The following is a 22193-nucleotide window of genomic DNA, read 5'->3' on the forward strand; positions in this document are numbered from 1 at the left end:
TCCAAGGGAGCGTCGATGGGGCGGCATCATTGTGGAAAACCTATTGATAGACTACTAAAAGGTGTGCCTTGGATTGAGTGGTGGACACCCCATAGTTGATATTAGAGCACTCATTAGAATAGAATACGATGTAAGCTTAAGAAAAAATTTTCTTGGATGGTAAATATAGCCTAGGATATGTTTTCTTCTCTTTGTTAATGTATGTTTTTGAATTATGACAAAATAACAAATCTTGGAAACGATTCTTGATCTTCGGAGTAATGTTTATATCAGCTATACATTCATCCAGTCTTGTCTGGAGGAATCAGATGATGTGGATACTAGATCAGTTGTACAACTCCTTGCCTTTATATCGTAAAGGACGGTGGATGATTAGCAGAGGATACTGCTGTATCGATGCAAGCCATCTAGCTTATCTTCAGAATAATCTGAAAAGGGTAAAATGGATGGAAGATCTTAAAGTTGTGAAGATCTATCTATTTTGTGAAGCCAATGTAAACTCAACCCTATATATTAGGGGCAAGAAGATCAAACTAAACCCATATATCTATGAGGAAGTTACAAAGATCCTTCCAGCAAAAGTGGTAGGTCGCTCTAGCCACTGCAACTACAAAAAGGACAGATTTCATGAACTCCCTAAAAAATATAGATTTCTAGATATCTACTCTCAGAATCCAAAGACAAGATACTCAAGCTGCCAAGGACCGACAAAAGGCGTATGGTGATCTAAAAAGGCAAGAACGAATCTTCAAAGAAGGAGACATGGCCTTCGTCCATGTCTATTTCAAAGAAGAGTTCTTTGTCTTTAGGAGAATTTAAGAAGCTAAGTCTAAGATATTGTGGACCCTATAAGGTTCTCAAGTGCTCAGGACCAAGCGCTTACAAGATACAACTCCTTGAGAATATAAAAATCCACAATGTATTTCATGTTAGCTTATTGAAAGCATATGTAGCTAACCCTAACCATATCCTTGATGATCAACAAGTTGTAATACCAAACCAAGGAGTCCTTAAGCTACAACTTGATAGAGTAATTGATGTAAGGGAGAGAAAATTGAGGAGTAGAACCCTTAGAGAATATCTCATCCAGTGGAAAGACTACCCTAGAAGAGGATGCCACTTGGATTAACCATGAGTCAATATGGAACCAATATACCTAGTTTTATTCGAGATGAGGACATCTTGATTCCTCTAAGGGGGTGAGGATGTGATATCCTGACTTTGATTTAAAGTCTTTTCAACTTCTCAGAAAATGGACTTGAGAAACTATAAAATCATTAAATAGAGAAGATCTCGAGCAAAAATAAAATCGAGGATCGTAACCCGGCATTTTTTTCGGATTGACAAGGACTGTAGCTATCCTTTTCTTGATTTCTCTAACATTTCTAATAAATCAAAGCATTGGCAAACCAACTGCAACTATTTTTAACCACTTTCAATCAAAATTTATCATAAAACAATAAAATATATTGCTTACTCATAAGATCGCGTCTTATGACGTACATATCTCGTGATGAGAGGCCCACTGACACTTTCCAATAGCTGTTGACAATCTTTCCAACCTCCATTTATGTCCTTTATGCTCCAACATCATCCCACCATCAAAATCTCTCATCTTAGTCCAACCCCTTTTCTTATACATTAATCCATGGAAACACACAACAAGAGGAGAGAGGAGAGAGAAAGATTGAAAATCATCATTTTGATTACTTGACTAAAAATATGTGTGCTCACAACCAAATTGAAGCCCTTGAAGAGTAGATTAGGGATGTGCCATCATCTCTCTCTCATCCCCAACACTCTCACAAAACGACTATTCAATAGCATATTGCTAAAACAAACCCTTGGTCCTGACATAACTCAACTGAAGCATAAAACTAGCCAAGAATAAGGGCTACTCAAGCACCTTGCATTAAATGCATCAAGCTAATGGCTAACCCCCTGCATAAATAGCAAGGGGTGTTCGATGAATATGACGACAAATGATCCTATGCATCCATGATAGAATAGGAAGGTACTTAATTGCTACCTAACTCATAACCCAAACTAGCCATCAATGGCCAAAATAGAATGTGTCAATAAGAAGACCCCAAGGTAGTCCTTGGCTAATGCTAGAAGGTAATTGTAAAAGCTCCCCTGGACCAAAATTGAAAAAGACATCTTCAACAAAAGCATAATTGGCCAGGGAATCCACAAAGTGATTCCACTGTTGGGGAATTAGTTGACAAGTCACTGTCTCAAAAATATGCAATATATCCAAGGCTGCACGATAGTATATTCGTAGGATGGGATCCCACATACTATAGGTCCCATTCAATTGATTGATCAATAACTGTGAGTTACCTATTACCGAAATAACCAGTGGATACCACCATGTCAGGCTACATTCAACCCCATAAATCAAGGCCTTGTATTCTGCCATACTATTAGTATAAGCGTGTCCTAAATATACTCCTATTTTTATAACAACCCTATGTCAACGATCTTTAATGAACACACCAATGGTCATATGTTTACGGGGCCCTCTAGAAGCTCCGATAAAATACAAAGTATAGACCCAGTCTTCAATGATAGGCCACGCCATACTGTTAAGCTCACTCATACTTATGATAATCAAAGTCAATCCAAGAGAGAAAATGTATAATAGGTATAATCCCTCCTTCCTTGCTAAACTCTATAGGAATACTCATAACAATCCTTTGACAATGGTGGCAGTAGACCTTACTATCCCATGTAAAAGATCTAACTTGCCACTCAATAACCTGATAACCTTCACTCCATAGATCACTTGAGCTTGGTGGTTACATTTTTCTAAATACGGATGCTCAAGATAAGGAATGGTTCTTTCCATTCGGTTGTCTTAGTACCTACTACAAGTTAAAGCTGAATCATGAAGGACTTACACATGCACCAAGTATGATGTCAACCCTTACACGTAGTAAGGCTAAAGTTAACTTTATTCGTAAACTCTTACCCATGTAAATATACTAAAAGGGCTATAAATCCATTTTTTCCTATACGTACAATTTTATACGGCCCCTCCCATTTGGGTTCTTGTTTACAAAGAAATAGCTCAACAAGCATCATAGTACAACACCAACTGGCCTTTCACAAATTTATATTTCTTGGCATGAAGGTCGTGAAGTTCTTTCATCCTCTTTTTCCCCACCTCTTGATGTAATGGAGCCTACAACTGAATTTCATCAAGATACGCAAGAGAAAGAAATCTTTCCTGCAATGCTTCTGTCTCTCCCAACGAATGATTGAGAGCAAATCGCACAATGGGTATCTCTATTTTCAATGGTAAGACCCACTCTTTCCCATATACTAACTTGAACGGGGTGTGGCCTATAGCTCTCTTGAATTTCATATTATTGTAAGCCCAAACTGCCACATACAATTCTTATCCCAATCTCACTTACTTTCAGACACTATCTTGGATAAGATCTCTAAAAGCTCGTTTATTTGTGCTCTCAAATCAACTATTTTCTTGTAGATTATATGGGGTAGTTTTATTGTGTTTAATCTTCAAAGATTATGTGAAGGCTATTGTAGCCTTATTCAGGAAGTGTGTCCCTTGATCAGACACTATCTCCTTAGGTGGACCAAACCGGTAAAGAATTTGCTCCATAATGAAACAGGTTTGGCATTATCCTTCATCATTGCTCAAGCCTCAGACCACTTTGTAAAGTAGTATGTCGCTATAATAATATAACGCTTTTGTGTAGCCAATGGAGGGTATATTGATCCCACAAAATCAATACCCCATTTTTTGAAGGGTAGCATAATTAAAATAGGGCTTAGTGACTGCTTACAATTCTCCCTGACATTGTGTCTTTGGCAGACACCATAGCGCTTAGCATAACTAAAAGCATCTTGGAAAATCGATGGCCACCAATATCCAGCACAGAGAGCATTATGGGCAGTAAGTTATCCAGTAAAATGTCCCCCACATGTTGAATCATGGCATTTCTCAAGAATGAATGGTACCTGATCAGGTACTACACATTGGCGATAAATCTTGTCCACACCTTTCCGATATAAGACACCTGCTGATATAATCGAAAAGCGTAGTGCTTGTTGCTTAATCTTTCTCTTCTTAGACTTTGATAAAGTAGCCCCAAATCCCCCTATAGATAGATAATGTGTTATAGCTGCATACCAGGAAGAGATGGATGCTGCATTAATTTTCGATAACCCTTCAATGTCACTTCCTTCAACTAAAATTTCATTTGGCTCCTCGAAATCCACAAGACATTCCACAATACCCTGCAACTTTGGTGGCTTACTCCTAATCTCATAATTGAACTCTTGTAAAGTGATCAACCACTTTGCTAAACGATCAGGTAGCTACAACTTGTTCATCAACAATATAAGTCCCTCCACCTTCATAAAAAATACCACCTTCTCATAGAGAACATAGTGCCTAAATTTCTTTGTTGTGAAAACTATTCCAAGGCACAATTTCTCCATATAAGTATAGTTGAATTCATATATCCCCAATTTACGGCTTATAAAGGCTATTGGATGATACCACTTTTCCTCTCAAATTTAGGCTAAGAAGTAGTTAATACTATACATTGTTGTTGAAAATATATAAAAAAACTTCACCTCTTCTGGATGCTTTTAGGATTGGAGCTTTTGCTAGTTCTTGCTTCACATCCTCAAAGGATATTTAACAAGCTTCCCTCCAATTAAAAGATAGTTAAAATATAACAAGCTCATCAATGGCAATGTTCTTTCTACCAATGCGTTGATAAATCTCTAACAATACCCCACTAATGACCACAATTTGTGTACCTCTTTTGGAGTGCGTAGCGGCAAACTTATAGCGACTATAACCTTTATCTTTTCAAGGTCAGACATGACCAATTGAGCTAACCACATGGCCCAGTAATAACCCATAGGACACCCTAAAGACACACTTTCATGGATTAAGAGTAATGTAGAGATGTGTGTAACACTTAAAACATTTCCTTAAAATAATAGTTGTCTATCTCTTGTAGTGGCTGCCCCCAAATCATCAATGAAAACTTTTAACTCCTCTGGGAGATGTCACCAAAAATCTTATTAGTTGTATGTTGCCAATAACTTGGTGCATTATATAACCCAAAGGCCATTACACGATATGCACAAGTACCAAAGATAGTCATAAACATTGTTTTCAACTTATCTTCCTCCGCAATAGCCATTTGGCTATATATCCAGCAAAGCAATCCATAAACAAATATATTTTTCTATCCACTAATTGATCTAAAATCTGATCAATAAATGGTAACGGACAATAATCCTTAACAGTCTGCTTGTTAAGCTCTCTGAATCTACACAAAGCCGAATTTGATTATTTTTCTTCTTCATGATAACAACTAGTAAATACCATTCTTTGTGTTGGATCAAAAATATCAAGCCAACATTTCTTAGTTTTTTCAATTCCTCAAATAGCCCGTCTCTTAGTTTGAAAGGCATACACCTTATTTTTGTCGCACAGGGTAGCTACCTTCCTTTAAGGGAATGGTAAGAACAACTAGGCTAGGAGGAACTCCTCTTAGCTCGGCAAAGATGTTGTGGAATTTCTGAATCAAGGACACATAGTCATTTCTTTCTTCCAAACTGAGCATGAATCATTCGCCATAACAAGGTCCAACTCAATTACATCCACATCTCTTATCCTCTCTTGAGCCTCTATTGGCGCATTCAAAGCTACTTGATAGATATCCCCTATAGTGTACCTCTTGTTGGATTCATCACTTAATGACGTCTTACTACTAGCTGCATCCTCCAATGTATCTATCTCTGTAGAGGATAAAGAAACTCTTTCACTTTGAGAAGATTTAGGGTAGGCATCTACTACCACACGTCTAGCATCTCTACTAAAAATCAATCGACCAACATGTATATCAACCTAACAGTCTGCTTATAAGATCCATGGCATGCCTAGAAATACTTGATAGCTAGGCCACCCCACAAACCTAATAACCCTAAATTCCAAAATGCATTCCACATTCACAAACAACCACGTGGACTTTAGTAATGCAACCTTTAGGTTGTCTTAAACTATCATTAGCCATTCAGAGAATCGTGGAGGCATCTTTTTTTATTTTTAATTCTAGCCTCTCCATCAATTCTGAACTCGTAATGTTGATGGAGGATCTCGTGTCTATAATAGCATGATTCACTAAGATTCCATCAACATATACTGCTACCCTTTGACAATGCTTTTCAGCATGCTCAAACCAATCATCTCTTACACGCACTATTCCCAAGGGCTCCACGATATACCCAGTGTGCAAAGAATCTTCTTGAATTATTTATGCACTCCTCGAGACAACTTTTAAATGCAGGAGGTTTACATTCGACTTAACTTCGCAAAGACAACTCGCTAAATCAAATTCATGATAGCTAGCAAGAGCTCTCTTCTCTCGCTAGACCATTCTCTCCTTTGGTCTTTGAAGAGGCTTTGGTGCCTCTTTCTTGGCTTTTGTCTTCTTCTTTAGCAACACTTTATTGGGGTTAGTTTTAACATCTCAATGGCTTTTAGAGGTCCACCTTTCATGTCAAGATTAAGGACTTATGTCCCCTTATCATCTTGCTTAGGATTTTCCTCAACACGTTTTACCTTGTCTTTATCAATGTCTTTTTGACCTCTTGTAATGACCTGTAAATTAGAAGCTTCAATGCCCTTGACACAAATAGATTCAATAAGGCTAACTCCATTGCCACTAGGTAGCTCCTCTACAATAGCTTTCCCCTTTGCAGTATTTGTTTTAGTCCCTCATCTTGCTAGAGATTATTTCCTTGCAGTGGATGGTTGACTTGAACTAGCTATTTACTTCCTTACTACAGAGAACTAATCTTACTTCAACATGTACTAGCTAAGTGGCCGGACTTCCCACATATGCCACATTTAACATTTGGACAATTCCTAGGAAAATGTTGGCTACCACACTACTTACAACTAAATCTTGAGGGGGACACCTTCTTCAGGGCATCGACTCCCTATCAAATTTTGATGCTTCATAAGAAAATTGACATAAAAAGCTATTTGCCTATATTGTTCGTTGATCTTTCAGTATAGTGCTTCATCATATCCTTAACTTTGCCAAGGACATTCAAGGCACTTGACTCATAACCGCAATCATCTACATATTATTCCATTTGCCTAACCACTTAATTAGGAATTGGCTGCTGACTCCGTGGAAAAACATTGGATTTATTGTTTGGCCTCCAACGCTTGGTGGAGCCATCTGACTAGCCATTGTAATAAGTGGGATACACATCGACTAGGGTTTAGACACCCCGTCACACTGACCAGGGTATTTAAGGTGTAAGAGCCCCAAATTAGGACAACCAATTATTATCAAGATCACACTCTTCACCTTCATCTCCAGCTTCCATGGCTTCCTTCTCCTTTCTCTCCTCTTTTCTCTCTTTCTCTCTCCTCTTCTAGTCTTCTTCCTTCTTCTCGTTCTCTTTCTCTCTCCTCAACTCTCTTTCTCTCTCCCCTCAGCTTCTTTCATTACAAGTGGTATCAGAGCTTTAGGATTTGGTCCTTTTCCTCTTTCCCCTTTCTTCCTTTTCAAATCCCAAAAACCCTAGTTACTCAGCTTATAGGTATAGGTACAGCAAGAAGGACTGCAATTAGCTCCAGTTTTTTGGAGCAAGCACGAGCTATGGCTGGAGACTTAGACATATCTGGAGGTAAAATGGTTAAAGTAGCAGGTCATCACTTCTTTTTATGCAAATTTTAGGAGTCCCAGGGCAAGTTGGGGGTTCAACAGTTCAGAGAAAGGAAAAACCACAGTTACTTTTTATTCCAGACTTCTCTCTCTTTCCCACCAAGCTGTTCCCTCAGGCTCCCATGGTGGACTATCCGTAAATCCCTTCTTTCTACTGCACCCAGGCCTCAACCTCAGCATTCAGTCCTCCCACAAGCTCCCCATGGCCATTTCCTACCTGGCAAGCACCTTGGTGCCTACCTTCAGCTCATCAGGGACAGCAGGCAGCAGCCCGCAAAATGCGGCGCATTTTGTGCTGAGCTGCCTGCCTCCCCCAGCACCCATGTCCTCCTTCTCCTCCTACTTCTCCACCTCCCCAGCACTCCTGGGCACTGATCCATCATACCCCTCCCTCCCCTTGGCATTTTGACCCGGGAACCATCTTCCATGGTGGACAGCAGCTGGGACTATTTTAAATAGCTTGGGGCAGCCATGGATTCTCCTAACTAAAGCTTCCTCTGACCTGGAAAACTCAACCCCACAACCCTTTCAGCCCGTGAAGGATTCCTCTTGCTCAAATGAAGCCATTGAGCTTAGCATGCATGGGAGCTTTGCGGGTAGCCATGAAAGCTTCAGTTGAAGCTTCCCGTCCTTGAAGCTCAAGCTCGGGGATAAGCTTGGGAGCCTTCTTCACCAGCAAGAGCACTCGAAGGCTAAAGCACTCTTCCACGGATGCCCAACAAACAACCAAACTTCATCAATGGAGCAAGCGGCATCATGACGATTTGGGCTTCAATGGTCATCACAAGCATTAAAGAGGTATGCCACTCTAATCTTAATCTCTCAATTTAGCCACTTGCTGAGCTTAATCCATTGTTGGAGAGATTCAAGATTGCATACAAGCATCATACCTCTTCCCGGGATTTCATTGTAATGGCTGACATTAATCCCTACTTTGTCTTATGATCTTGGAATATTAGCCATTGTAAATTGGGCAAGTAGCAGCCAGTGAGTCACTGGACTGCCAAGGTAACTTCTACCCCAACCCTCATCATTCCTTGCATCTCATGAAAAGGCCCAATGTCTTCTTTCCAATACATCTCATGCTGATTGCTAATTAAAAATTTCTACCATGTATACTCCAATTGAGGAAAAAGGCCGATGCCATGCAAGGTGGTAAGACAAAAGAGAGGTGACCCTCCCTTACCACTTAAGACCCTGAAGGGGTGCACAACCCGGACCGGGGGGAACTTTGCCCACCTCCCAGTGATCCGGAGCCCAATACTTGTTTGTAGGTGCAGGTACTTCCATAAGCCACACTTCTCTACCCCAATGATCCCTCTTGAATACCCTGCAATGATAATGGCACCCATGTATGCCACTTGAGGTACATGCAGTCAATGGAGATGTATGGCAGTGAATGTACTTATGCATGAATGGCAGAGTTGATGGGTATGCAATGATGCTCGGGATTATGTTCAGTATGCTCAAGATGCTATTGAGATGTTAGATCAGGCCCCTTGATCTATGCTCTATCCATGTCAGACATTGGCACTAAGGGATAAACAGTGTTTTTGGTCACAGTCCTGGAGGACTCTCACAAATATCCAATTGCAAAAAATTCTGTCCTAAATTTGGGGGTAAACCCTATAGCTCATCTTGAAGAGGGCTTTGTCCCCTCTGGTTTGAATAAGAAATCTCCCCAATCGGAGTTACGGTGTGAAAGTTATGCCCATTTTTGTGCACTAGGGTCACTATGGACAGGTTGTAGACCGCTCCAGGACAGCTACCGTAAAACCCCTATAGAAAATTTTGATCATTTTTTGTCATAAAGGTTAATATCTCATCTCAAAGAGGCCGTCGTCCCCTCCAACTTGAGCCCAAAAACTCAACAATCGGAGTTTCCTACTAAGAGTTATGCCCTTTTTGCTGACAGCAGGTCCTGTGGATTGCATCTAGATGGCTGGCCAGAAAGGCAAAAGCAAGGTCCAAGAGGAACTCCAGAGGGAGATTAGAGACTCTCGGACCTCCATGAATGAGGAACCAAGCTCAGTGCAAGATTACCATGGTGATATATAAGAGGACATGCCTGGAATGGACCTGTATATCCTTCTTGATCACACTCTCTGTCAACATGAGCTCCGTCATATGGAACGCCACAATGATATGGTCACCAACCATCGCCAGATGATGTCTAAGTTTGATAAAGCGATCGAGCACATGGCCATCTCAAACTCAAAGACCCAACAGACCTTGGAACAACTCACCGCTCTTGTTGCTCAGTTAGCGACCGCTTCATCCCAAGAGAAGACCAATGACTCTAGACGCCCTCCACATCAGGAACCGTCGCATGGACCACAGGGTATACTTGGCACTAAGGGAATTTCCCCTTCTACTTATGAGATCGAGGAACCCTCTCACATGCATGATGAGCCCCTATTGAATTCCCCTGTCCACCATGCCGGCAACATTCACTTGAGGCCTTCCCCTACCTTGGGTCGAATTTCACCCGCTCTACCTAGGAGCCCCCATGCACCACATATGAATCAGCCCCATCAAGGACCATATGGTACAAATGGCCAGCATGGCAATATTTCATGGGCAGCATGGCCCTTATGATTTGCATGACAAGGTCATTCTCACAAAGTACAATGGGCAATCTCCCTCACCATCTGACATGGAAGAATGGACGTCCAAGTTGGAGTCCTACTTCAACATCTACCCCCGCACTGATGAGCAGAAAATACTTTTTGCTTCTCTCCACTTGGAAGGTTTTGCCCACACTTGGTGGCGCTATATCAATCGGGAGAATCAACAGTTCATTGATTGGGAAGATTTCAAAATGCATATGGTCCAAGTTTTTGTGTCCCCTGTGGAAAAAGAATGGTTGGCAAGAAGGTGGTACACTTGACCAACATAATCTCATTGTACGTGACTACACTAATCAATTCATGAACTTGCCCATGTATGTGGAAAGCATCAGTGAGACGATGCTAAATTGCACAAGTACATCTATGGGTTGGAACCGAGTCTATCAGTTGATGTCATGGCCCGAAAATTCACTACTTTGCTTGATGCAATCGAACTGGCTGAAAGATTTGCAAGAAAGTACCGTAAGAATGAGCATTTTCAGCAAGGTGTTGGACCTCTCCACATCCCTTCACGATCAGCCCCATAAGGAGGGGGTTTTCGAGGTTCTTCTATGCCTAATAACAGCCCCAAAGTATCCACTTACCCCGTCTTCCATACTGAAAGGAAAATGGGCACTTTTGGGACATCATCGGGCTCTATGGTTGAAAATCGATATGCTGAAAATAAACAGTCCACTGCATCACCTTCCCATGGATCCAGTAGTCAATGGTTCACCTCCCTAGATGTTGTCAAGGAACGGAAAGAAAAGGGCCTACGCTTTAAATGTGGTGATAAGTACACTGCTGATCATGCCTCCAAATGCCCCTACAAGTCAGCTAAGGTCAAAGTTCATAGCTTGTATGCCATGGAAGATTAGCATATTGAGGAGGATGACCTGGCCATTGACCAGACTGAGCCCATAGAGGATGTTGATCATGAGCAGTTCTATGACCTGGAGGATGGGTTTCCCTTTGACCCGGGCGGTATGCCCTCACAGATACTTGATTTAACATCCCACCCACCTCCCACTTCCCTTTGCTCGATCTCCTTGGATGCTTGGACAGGTTCGCATAGCCCCAATACCCTTCACATTCAAGGCAGTATCAATGGGAAGCATGTTTTTATCCTTGTGGATAGCGGAAGCACTCACAGTTTTGTCAATAAATCAGCCATTGATCGGTTGAAATGTATTCCTATGGCATTACACCACCCCTTGAAGGTCCAAGTAGCAAATGGAGAAGAAGAAATTAGCACACATGTATGTCCCGCAGTTCCCTTATGCTTGGCTGAAAATTATGTGGCACTGGTTGATCTGATTGCCCTAGATATGGGCCCCATTGATGTTGTCTTGGGCTGTGATTGGCTGAAACAATTGGGGAAAATTGCTATGGACTTCTCTCAGCTTTACATGGAGTTTATAATGCATGGACAGCCTATCCACCTAGAGGAAGTTCGAGGCCATGTTGATTTTCAGCTCATTACAGCAAAGCAACTCAAACAAGAGTTTAAGAAATGCTCACAGATCTTTATTTTGCAATTAAATAAGGACAATTCTGATCCGCCCTCCATAGTATCATATGACTCTGCCTTGCAGGCCTTACTTGAGGAATACAATGACTTATTTTAGATGCCTACATCCCTCCCTCCCAAGAGACAAGTGGACCACCCACTTGACCTAGCGCCCCATTCCAAGCCAGTAAACAAACCCCCCTATAGACTCTCCAAGTGTGAGCGTGAAGAGGTTGCAAAGCAAATCAAGGAGTTGCTGGAGATGGCTTTCATTGAACCAAGTTCTTCCCCCTATGCTTCCCCTGTCCTCTTGGTAAAAAAGAAAGATGGCTCCTTCCGCATGTGTATTGACTACAATATTTGAACAAGATCACAGTGAAGAATCGCTACCCCATCCCACGGATTGATGATTTGCTGGATGAGCTAAAAGGGGATTGCTTTTTCACTAAGATTGACTTGCGCTCTGGCTACCATCGGATTCGTATGCGGGCAGGAGATGAGGTCAAAATGGCCTTCCGGACTGATCATGGACTTTACCATTTTCCTGTGATGCCTTTTAGGTTGACTAATGCCCCTGCCACCTTTCAAAGCCTCATGAACAAAATCCTACAGCCCTTTTTGTTCAAGTTTGTGCTTGTTTTCTTTGATGACATCCTCATTTACAGCAAGTCATCTATGGAGCACTTGACACACGTTCGGAGGGTATTTGACATATTGAGAGAGCATCGAATCTTTGCTAAGGAGAGAAAATGTATATTCATGCAGACATTTGTGGAGTACTTGGGACACATTGTAATCAAAAATGGTATACAGGCTGACCCCAAAAAGGTGCAATGTGTTAAGGATTGGCCCACTCCTTCCACCACCACCTCCTTGCGTGGCTTCCTTGGTCTCTCTTCATTTTATAGATGCTTCATTAAGCACTATGCCACCATTGTAGCACCTTTGACTGATCGCTTGAAAAAAGAGTCATTCTTTTGGGATGCCACAGCAGATCATAGCTTCAAACAGTTAAAGGACGTGCTTACTTCAGCCCCCATCCTTGTTTGCCCTGACTTCTCTAAGCTCTTTACCATTCATTGCAATCCCAATGGCCAGGGTATTGGTGCAGTATTGTTGTAAGAGCATGGTGTGATTGCATTTGAAAGCCGTAAGCTTGATGAGAAGGAGATGCAAATGAATGTATACGACCAAGAGATGTTGGCTATCCTCCATGCCATCGATAAATGGCACCACTATTTGTATGGCAGCCGCTTCCAAGTGAAACACGATCATCGAGTCCTCCAATACTTCCTGACTTAGTCTACTTTGACTCCTAAGCAAAGGCGATGGGTGGCAAACTTACAGAACTATGACTTTGACATTTCACACATGCGGGGCAAGGATAATATTGTGGCTGATTCTCTCTCTCGAATGTGGGCATGCAGAGTGTCATCTATCTTAGAATTGCACAGTGATTGGGTTGAAGAGCTCCAAGAGCCTTACTTGTTAGATGACCATTTCAGCCACATATTTCAGAAATTACAGTATGGGGTTATGGCTGAAAACTCCCAATATCTACTCAAGCATAGACTTATTTGGTCCCATGGCAAGATTGTCATCCCACACACTTCCCCCTTCACGCAGAAGATCATGGAAGAAATGCATTCTTGCCCCACTGCCGGTCACTTGGGTGTTTTCAAAACATATGACAAGATTGCCAAGAGCTTTCATTGGAAAGGCTTATGGAGGGACATCAAGGACTTTGTGACCAAATGTGTTCCATGCCAACAGAACAATGATAGTATGCTCAAGCCCGCTGGCCTCTTGCAGCCTCTCCCCATCCCTGACGGGAAATGGACTCACATCACAATGGAGTTTATCACCGGCCTTCTCGTGACTAAGGAAGGGTGGAACAGTATCTATGTGGTAGTTAATCGCCTCACCAAAGCTGCCCACTTTATCCCCACTAAGGTCCAATATACTGCCTCTCAGGTGGCCACTCAGTTCATGGAAAATGTCTTCAAGTTGCATGGCTTACCACAAGTCATAGTACATGATCGAAATGCAAAGTTTATGAGCAACTTCTGGCAGATAGTTTTCACCTCCATGGGCCGAGCTTGCTCCATCCACTGCATATCACCCTCAGACTGATGGCCAAACTAAGAGAGTGAACAAATGGCTTGAGACATACTTGAGGCACTTTTGCCATGATGTACAACACAGTTGGGATACGTGGCTTCACTTGGCTGAGTTTGCATATAATAACTCCACACACTCTAGCATTGGAGTTTCTCCTTTTGAGGCTTTATATGGGTATAAGGTTCCCCTTCCTACAGTCTTGTTTACTGATAAGATCAATCCTCGGAGTCAAGCTGAATTGGATCACATGCAAGCTTTACTTCAGTAATGCAAAATGAATCTTCAGAAGGCCCAAACACACATGAAACTCTATGCTGATCAAAGACGCAGGCATTTGGAATTCCAAGAAGGGAAATTGGTCCTTTTGAAAGTGCCTAAGTCCCGCTACTCCACTCTCAAAGAGGGCAGTAGTAACAAGCTAGCCCACCACTTCTATGGCCCATACCGCATCCTGAAGAGAGTTGGTGACTTGGCCTACCGCTTAGAAATTCCCCCTACCACCAAAATCCACAATGTGTTTCATGTCAGTTAGCTAAAACCCTTTGTAGGCTCCTCAGTGGACTATGTGGAAGAACTTCCCCCCATTGATGAAGAGGACATCACTCAATATATTCCTGAAGCAATTATTGGGCAACGAGATAAGCACTTACGATCCCGATCCATCAAAGAATACCTCATCTAATGGAAAGGCCTACCCTTGGAAGAAGCCTCTTGGTGCCCAGCAAACATCCTCGATGAATTTCCCTACCTTCGTGAACCCCAATGGCTGGAAGACTAGCTAGTCATGACCCAAATTGCCCACTTTCCACCCGCAGACTGCACACTGTTTTAGAACAATTTTGTACTTACTCAAATCCAATGCATGTGAATTCTACATAGCTGAAAGTACTTGTCATAAGCTCCGTTTTGACATATAGTATGCCCCATTTGGAGCTACCTATCAAAAGTTATGACCAGTTTACTTCAGCTGACCGGTCCAGGACTACATGCTGTCCCTAGTCTCTCCACACCTATTCTTCATTGTCAAAGGGCTCTGAGTAGTACTCTGCAACCCTCCCTTAGCCCACCCATCACTCTCCTCTGTTTCTCCTTGTTTTTTAGGGCAAAAACCTTTTGAGTGGGGATGGATTATAACAAGCGAGATACACACCGACTAGGGTTTAGACACCCCGTCACACTGACCGGGGTATTTAAGGTGTAAGAGCCCCAGATTAGGGCAACCAGTTATTATCAAGATCACACTCTTCACCTTCATCTCTAGCTTCCATGGCTTCCTTCTCCTTTCTCTCCTCTTTTCTCTCTTTCTCTCTCCTCTTCTAGTCTTCTTCCTTCTTCTTCTTGTTCTCTTTCTCTCTCCTCAGTTCTCTTTCTCTCTCCCTCAGCTTCTTTCATTACAGCCATAGACATGGTCACACTAGGAGGAGTTGGCAACATGGGCAGATTTTGAATTATGCTTGCTCTCCCATTGGAAGCACTCATGGGAACCTCTCTTGACCTCCATTCGTCAGTGCCAAAGTATTTCTAACACCTAGACTCAAATTCTAGTTTGCCCTAGAGGTATAGGCCACTTGTAATTATAACTCTACCTCCTCTGCTGTGTCAAGAGCAACATTGCTTAACTACACTTGGATGTTAAATTCTAGCCCATGCAAAAAGTATTGCAAACTGAGCAATAACTAGAATAGAAATATAGATTTGCAACTTAGAAAATACTTTCTTCCATTTCTTGGCATAGCCTCGAACATTCTCGTGAGGTTTCTGATGTGTTCGATTGAAAACACGTAGCCAGTATTAACCTCCCCTTTCAAGGGAAAACTCTCTTCGGAAGCCCACAATAAATATGTCAATCATAGTTATGGTTCTAGCCTCTAGGCTGTGATACCATACTGCAGCTAGCTCGTCCTTTTAGAGTCATATTAAAGAACATCATCAAGTGTCCTTCATCTTGGATTTGAAAATTGAATATTAACTTTTGGAATTCATTGATATAAAGTTTTGCATCTTCCTCTGCTAACCCATTAAAAATGGGTAGAGAAAATCCTAAGGCCTAGTAAGTTTGGCATTCCTGTTGGAATTGGAATGGGTTGCACCATGGTAAAACAATTGAGTTTGCTAAAGGTGTTTGGATGATGGGAACTATTACTCCACTCGAAGTGGGCTAACTCACTGGAAGAAGGGAAGTACTAGAACTTCCTTCTTCCCCTAACGAACTATGCATGACGTTAGGGTTACTAAGACCCCTCCCTTGTAGGGATATTGGACCACTCCATTGAGGAGAATATCTCCTAATAGTCTCATTTCGCCGTCTAGCCCATTTAGCTCTTTCTTGCCTCTGAAGCTCAGCTTGATGGTCTTTTGGATATATCTCACTACCTTTTGGCATACACTAATAAACTGGTTCCTATCAACCGAGATTTGGAGACCACCACTTATTAGTAGCTCTCGAAAAATGCACCACCTTTGGAGATCTAAAATGGGTCCAACACTTACTCTAAGGCACTAGCCATGCCTCTACTACACACCCAAACCACCCCCTACGGCCTCATGGCCAAGAGCATCTAAGGGGTATACTACCTTAATCTTGACTACAGAAATTTGTATTTGTATAGATTGTAATCCAACGAATAACAATTCCCACACTTCTCAGAGGGAGTCTCTACACATATTGGTGTTATACACCACATAAGCACACTTAGCTAATTGTCGCTGCCCTAACTATGGCTCTCCTACACCTCGAGAATTGGACCCAAGATGTGTCATGGAACACATAAAGCACATTTGATACATACTCCACTCTTTTAATGAATCGATCTAGGAGATAATAGTTAGTTCTCATTAGATACACTCCCCAAGAAATGAACCACTAACCCTACATCTCATGGTATCCTTACACTCAACGTAGATCATCGTTCATGAAAAAAATTTCTACGCATCCAGGTTGATACCTTATGGTGCATGCAATGCAATTGTGTATGATTTATAGTGCTCAAATAAGTTTATTATTGGCAACCAGCATTGTGAAGGTGCAAAACATGTCTTTTCATACATTTTCTCTAAACCAAGATTGTTGCGCTACTTAAGGCCAATACCAAGCATTCTCGTGCTACTAGACCCTCTTAATTTTAAATCGTAGATTATCATGGGATTTTATGTTTACAGTGTGAAAAATGGAGATATTGTGGATCATTTAGGTCTGCATACTTGGTCTACAGGAGCTTTAGGACATGTTACAGTAGATAAAGCAGTGACTCTTTAAGTTCATTTTGCTCGGATGTCACTTAGTTGGACAAGTCCACTTGGTTTGAGCATGGGACATGGTATTTGCCTTTGTTAGTGACTTAGGCAACTGGAGTATGCCTTATGCAACTAAGAGTTATGTAGGTGAAGAAGAGGGAGATCAACATGATTTACACCACAAATCACAGGTGTGGGCTACAAGGGGAGAGCTAGAACATAGGTAGAGCTTCTAAGGGCATGCAACTAGAGTTCAATTTAGAAACATGCAAGATTAAGGAGAGGAAGGTAAAGTGTGTCTGGGGTATGCATTTGGGAAGAGAGGAAGAGAGCTATGGTAGTGTCATGAATAATAAAGAACAGGAAATCCATGACCAGCAAGGTCTCTTCTTGCTTCATATTCTTTCTCAAAGCTTTTCTTGATGCCTGGAGCTTGGTTCTTGCTCCTGTGATCTAGTGTACCACTTGGAACAGCCAAAGGTGTGACTTTTCTTGGTCTATGGGTTGTTTTGGACTATTCAAAACTATCATAAACAGGGCCCATAGTCCACTCAATTTGAAAGAGCTTGCAAGTGATCTAAGTGCATGTATGTATTGGATATGGTCCCTAAATAGTAGGGAAACCTTGGGCATTCATTAGACAAGCTTATGATTAGATTTGTATGCATTCTAGAGCCTTGATTGAGGACTGGAATACACTGTTATTAATAGGGTTGAAGTGCTTCTTTAGCTTTGACAAGGATTTGACACAAGTATTTGATATATGTCTTAATTGTAAAGGTTTCTACCACTACTAGATTGAAGCTATATGTAATTTTGAGGTGAATACCTATAGTAGTCAATGGATGTAGTAGCATGGATCATGGATTATGATCATGGGTTATGTTATGCATTTGTGTGTGAGCTGAGCTATTGTCTCAGTGTGTCTTGGACTTCAACCCACCCTTATTTGGATGTATTTGATTATGAGCTATGCTTATGAGCCAATGTCTTTCATGTATGATAGGATGCTTAAATAAATTGACAAGCTTCACCTCTATCAGGTTTCTTCTACATCTTCTATTTCTTTAAACCCCTTATCTTCCATCTACTCCTCTCCTTGAATCTCCCTTCACCCTACTGTCTCTTACCCCATGGTAGACTTTCGACCCCAAACACTTTGACAACATGTCCTATATGTCATGCATCATAAAAACATCAGAATTCAGCATCTTATAAGCACTTAATACCCCCTTCTCCCTATCACTTAAGATTGTGCATTCGGTGTGGTAGTTTTAGAGGACATTTTTTATGTATTTTTCCTTCATGAAAGCAATAAAAATTAACTTTAACATAGAGATAAGAGTAGAACTGAGGCTAAACCTCGTGTCTTACCCGTAGCATACATTCACATTTACAAATATTATTTTTTCTTATTTTTCACACTAAAAAATTATTTTTGGCTATTTATTTATGGATAAATATCAATATTTTTAATTTAATAATTTATATTGATTGATCTTACATAGAATTATTTTTCTATCATATTTCATCCCATACAAATACTATACACATGATAAAACCCCAAAACTACATGATTTCTCTTAAACCACAATATTGCGGGTTTCGCGTGTTTACAAAAAAATATCGGATGATAGATTTTTCTTAATTTCTCTTATATTTTCAATAAATCAGAGCATTGGCAACCAAATGCTACCATTTCCAATCATTTTCAACCAAAATTTATCATAAAATAATAAAATTTATCGCTTACTCATAAAATCGCATCTTATGACATATGTATATCGTGATTAGAGGCATGCTTATGCTTTCAATAGCTACTAAGGATCCTTTCAAACTTACTGTATGCTCCTTTATGCTTGAGCATCATCCCACGATCAAAATCTCTCATCTCCACCCCTTCTCTCATATATTAATCCATGGAAACACACAACAAAAGAAAAGGAGAGAGGAGAGAGAAAGATTGAAAATATGAAGGAAAAGATAAAGATCTGAGAGTTTCTTCATTTCTACTTGGAAGGGTAAGATCAAAGATTTTAGACTTGGAGCAAGTAAGAAAAGCATAAAAGAGGTTTTAGTACAACATGCATTTATGCATAGAGAGTTACATTTGAAACATGGAGCTTAAAGTCTTTTATTGTATAGATTAAATTATAATTATTTTATTCTCAATGCTTTTCTTTTATTAAACTCAGCATTAGGTTTTATTGTGATATATTTTTTTAAATTTGTAGATGTTCGTCCTTCTAATCTTGAGGAATGGCAGGTTGTCAAGTCTATTATTGATATTCTTGATGTTATGCATGGTTTGATTGGAGAAGAAATATACAAAGATAGGAGAAAAACACAGCTCACAAAGAATGGAATATTTTTTAATGACCATTTTTATATTATCCCTATGCATAATGGCCAGTGAGGAGCAATATCCCCACTTCCTTTGTCTAATTTTACAAGCCTTGAGTGGTCTTTATGAAGTCCAACCACTAGTGAGAGCTATAGATGTAAAATATTTTTTGAGATACAGAAACATTGAAACCTAATGTCCCAAATATGCTAACCAAGATTACTTTGTTTATGCCTATTAATGTATTTATTGATTTCTTTTCAAAGGCCATGTTATCAATCAAGAGATTGGCATATGATCATGTCCTAGAATTTGTAGATGAGGGGTGGGATATAAGAATTGAAGGCAAGATAACTTGCAAGATAAATCAAGACTCTATTGCTTGCAAATACATGCTTGCTACTCAAAATTTTATCCTTAGCTTTTATTATAGTAGATGGCATTATGTTTCTAGTTGGTTTTTGATCATAATCTTGACAATTTTGGCAAAGATCCTATAGTAGACATTGATTTTTGGCTCAATGAGGATATTATTACAATACTAAATGTTAAATCATCATGTACACTACATCATGTGAGACTAGATTTATAGAATGAAGATATCGAATTGCCATGTTCATTTGTATTCTAACTTAATAACAAATGAGTAAGTTTGTGCATCAAGTCATATATAGTGCATATATATTTATTTGATTCCACTTCTTAAATGGTAAACATCTATGCTAATTTTTTTGCAGATATCAAAGAGAAGAGAGAGAAAGATAGTGTAAGGACATTGAAGAAAATGTCTCTTTACTTTCATATAAATGCAAGCTCAAATATTGCAGTAAATTTGCATTTGTTTTTTTCACGATATATATACATGAGGTTGTATAAGACAATACACAAAGGCTATTTCTTTTTGTGAGGAATATCCTTTATAGGAGTTCTTTTGGCCTTCTTTGATGCCTTGGTTGTCTTAGGTGTTGAGGGCATCTCCTTTTTTACTTCCACAATCTCTACCTCCTTCTCTATCGCCTCCTTATCTATGGCCTCCTTGACTATCTATTCTCCTTGTTTGCAGTAATTGACAAGCATGTACTTGAAAATCTTTGCTCGTACATACCAAACATGCTCACTACTGTAACAATATTTGAAAAATTATCACACATTTGAAAGAAATTAATGTTAGTTCATTGTTATTTTGCAATGTCCTCTTGTTTGAGTGAAATAATATCTTAAAACTAAATGTATTCCACATTACCTTGATAACTTTATCATCATTAAGATAAATAAACTTGACCAATCTTTTGGCATTTACACACCCTCTAGCCACAAGAATAACTATCATCTTGATGAGGGCTCTATAAATAACAACATAAAGCAAAATTAAACAACTTATTTGTGGTGATTAATGAAATCAAGTATCTTGATGTATTTTATAAAAAGCTTACCACAACTTGTCTATACTCCATTTGTGTAAGTAGATTAGAAGGCATAGGAGACTTTTTTTGTAGAACTTAAATTAGACTTTTATAGCTCTATATCAAAAATAAAAATTTTAGAGTATTTACAATAGATAAAAGTTCAAATGATCAAGGAGCCTCGGAAAAATTCAACTTACATCTTAGCATTTTCATGTACTCCTTTCATAGAATTGATTAAATAACATTTTTTATCTACACATCTATAGCAATTAGGCTCCAATGAGATTTGGAAATAATCATAGGTGAATAATTTAGTATAATAAACTCTTTTGAAAGTAGAAAAAATACCAAACAGCTTACTTTTCATGATATGAAATCATAATAAGCTCCAAGGTATCAAAATCAATTCTATTAAGACAATTATCAAATACATTTGCTTCAAGCTCACTTAGCCTCATGTAGTGGGAGACTGAAGAATCAAGAATCTCAACCTTTTGTTGTATATCAAAAGGGAGTTCATCCATCATACACCTAGTAACAATAGTAAAAATAGTGAGTATACGAGAAAAAATTATTGATAAAAAAATATTATTCTTAAGAACAAACAAATTCAGATATATTATACCTCAATCCAACAAGAAGGATGGAGTCGTTTCCTTCTCTCCTCTTACACTTAAGGATCTACATACATTCTAAGTCTAAAAAACTAATATAATTTCTATTGCCTATATCACCAAGCAAGAAGGCATGTACACTAAAACCTATTGGGTTGACCCTATCAAGCATGTTAAAAAGCTCAGTTGCTCTACTTCTTTTTCTTATTGTTGTCTTCTTCTTATGTTCCCTCCATTTCTCTACTTGTTTCTTTATAGTATTTTTCTCATTCTCATGCTATCTTGTATCTCTCTCATATGTGACATCCTCCACTTTACAATGTGTGTCCTCCTTCTTCTTCCTATACAATGGCACATTAAGAATATTATATGTCTTCTCATATGTAATAAGGGGAACTGGCTCCAAAACCTTGGAGAATCTATATCTCAATCTTCGTAGGATAATTATATCCTTATCCATAAGTGTCACTCTATGTGCATGGAGATAACAGATGTATGCATCTTGGAAAAATTGAATCAAGAAGTCCTTTGTAGCCTCCTAGATGCAAATAAGAGCACTCCCTATCCACCTAAATCTATTGAGACTATGCTTATTGCATATCTCCATGACCACTCTCTA

Source organism: Lygodium microphyllum, chromosome 22, assembly GCF_053477565.2.
Source record: "Lygodium microphyllum isolate KBCC chromosome 22, Lygodium_microphyllum_v1.1.10, whole genome shotgun sequence".
Lineage (NCBI taxonomy): Eukaryota > Viridiplantae > Streptophyta > Polypodiopsida > Schizaeales > Lygodiaceae > Lygodium > Lygodium microphyllum.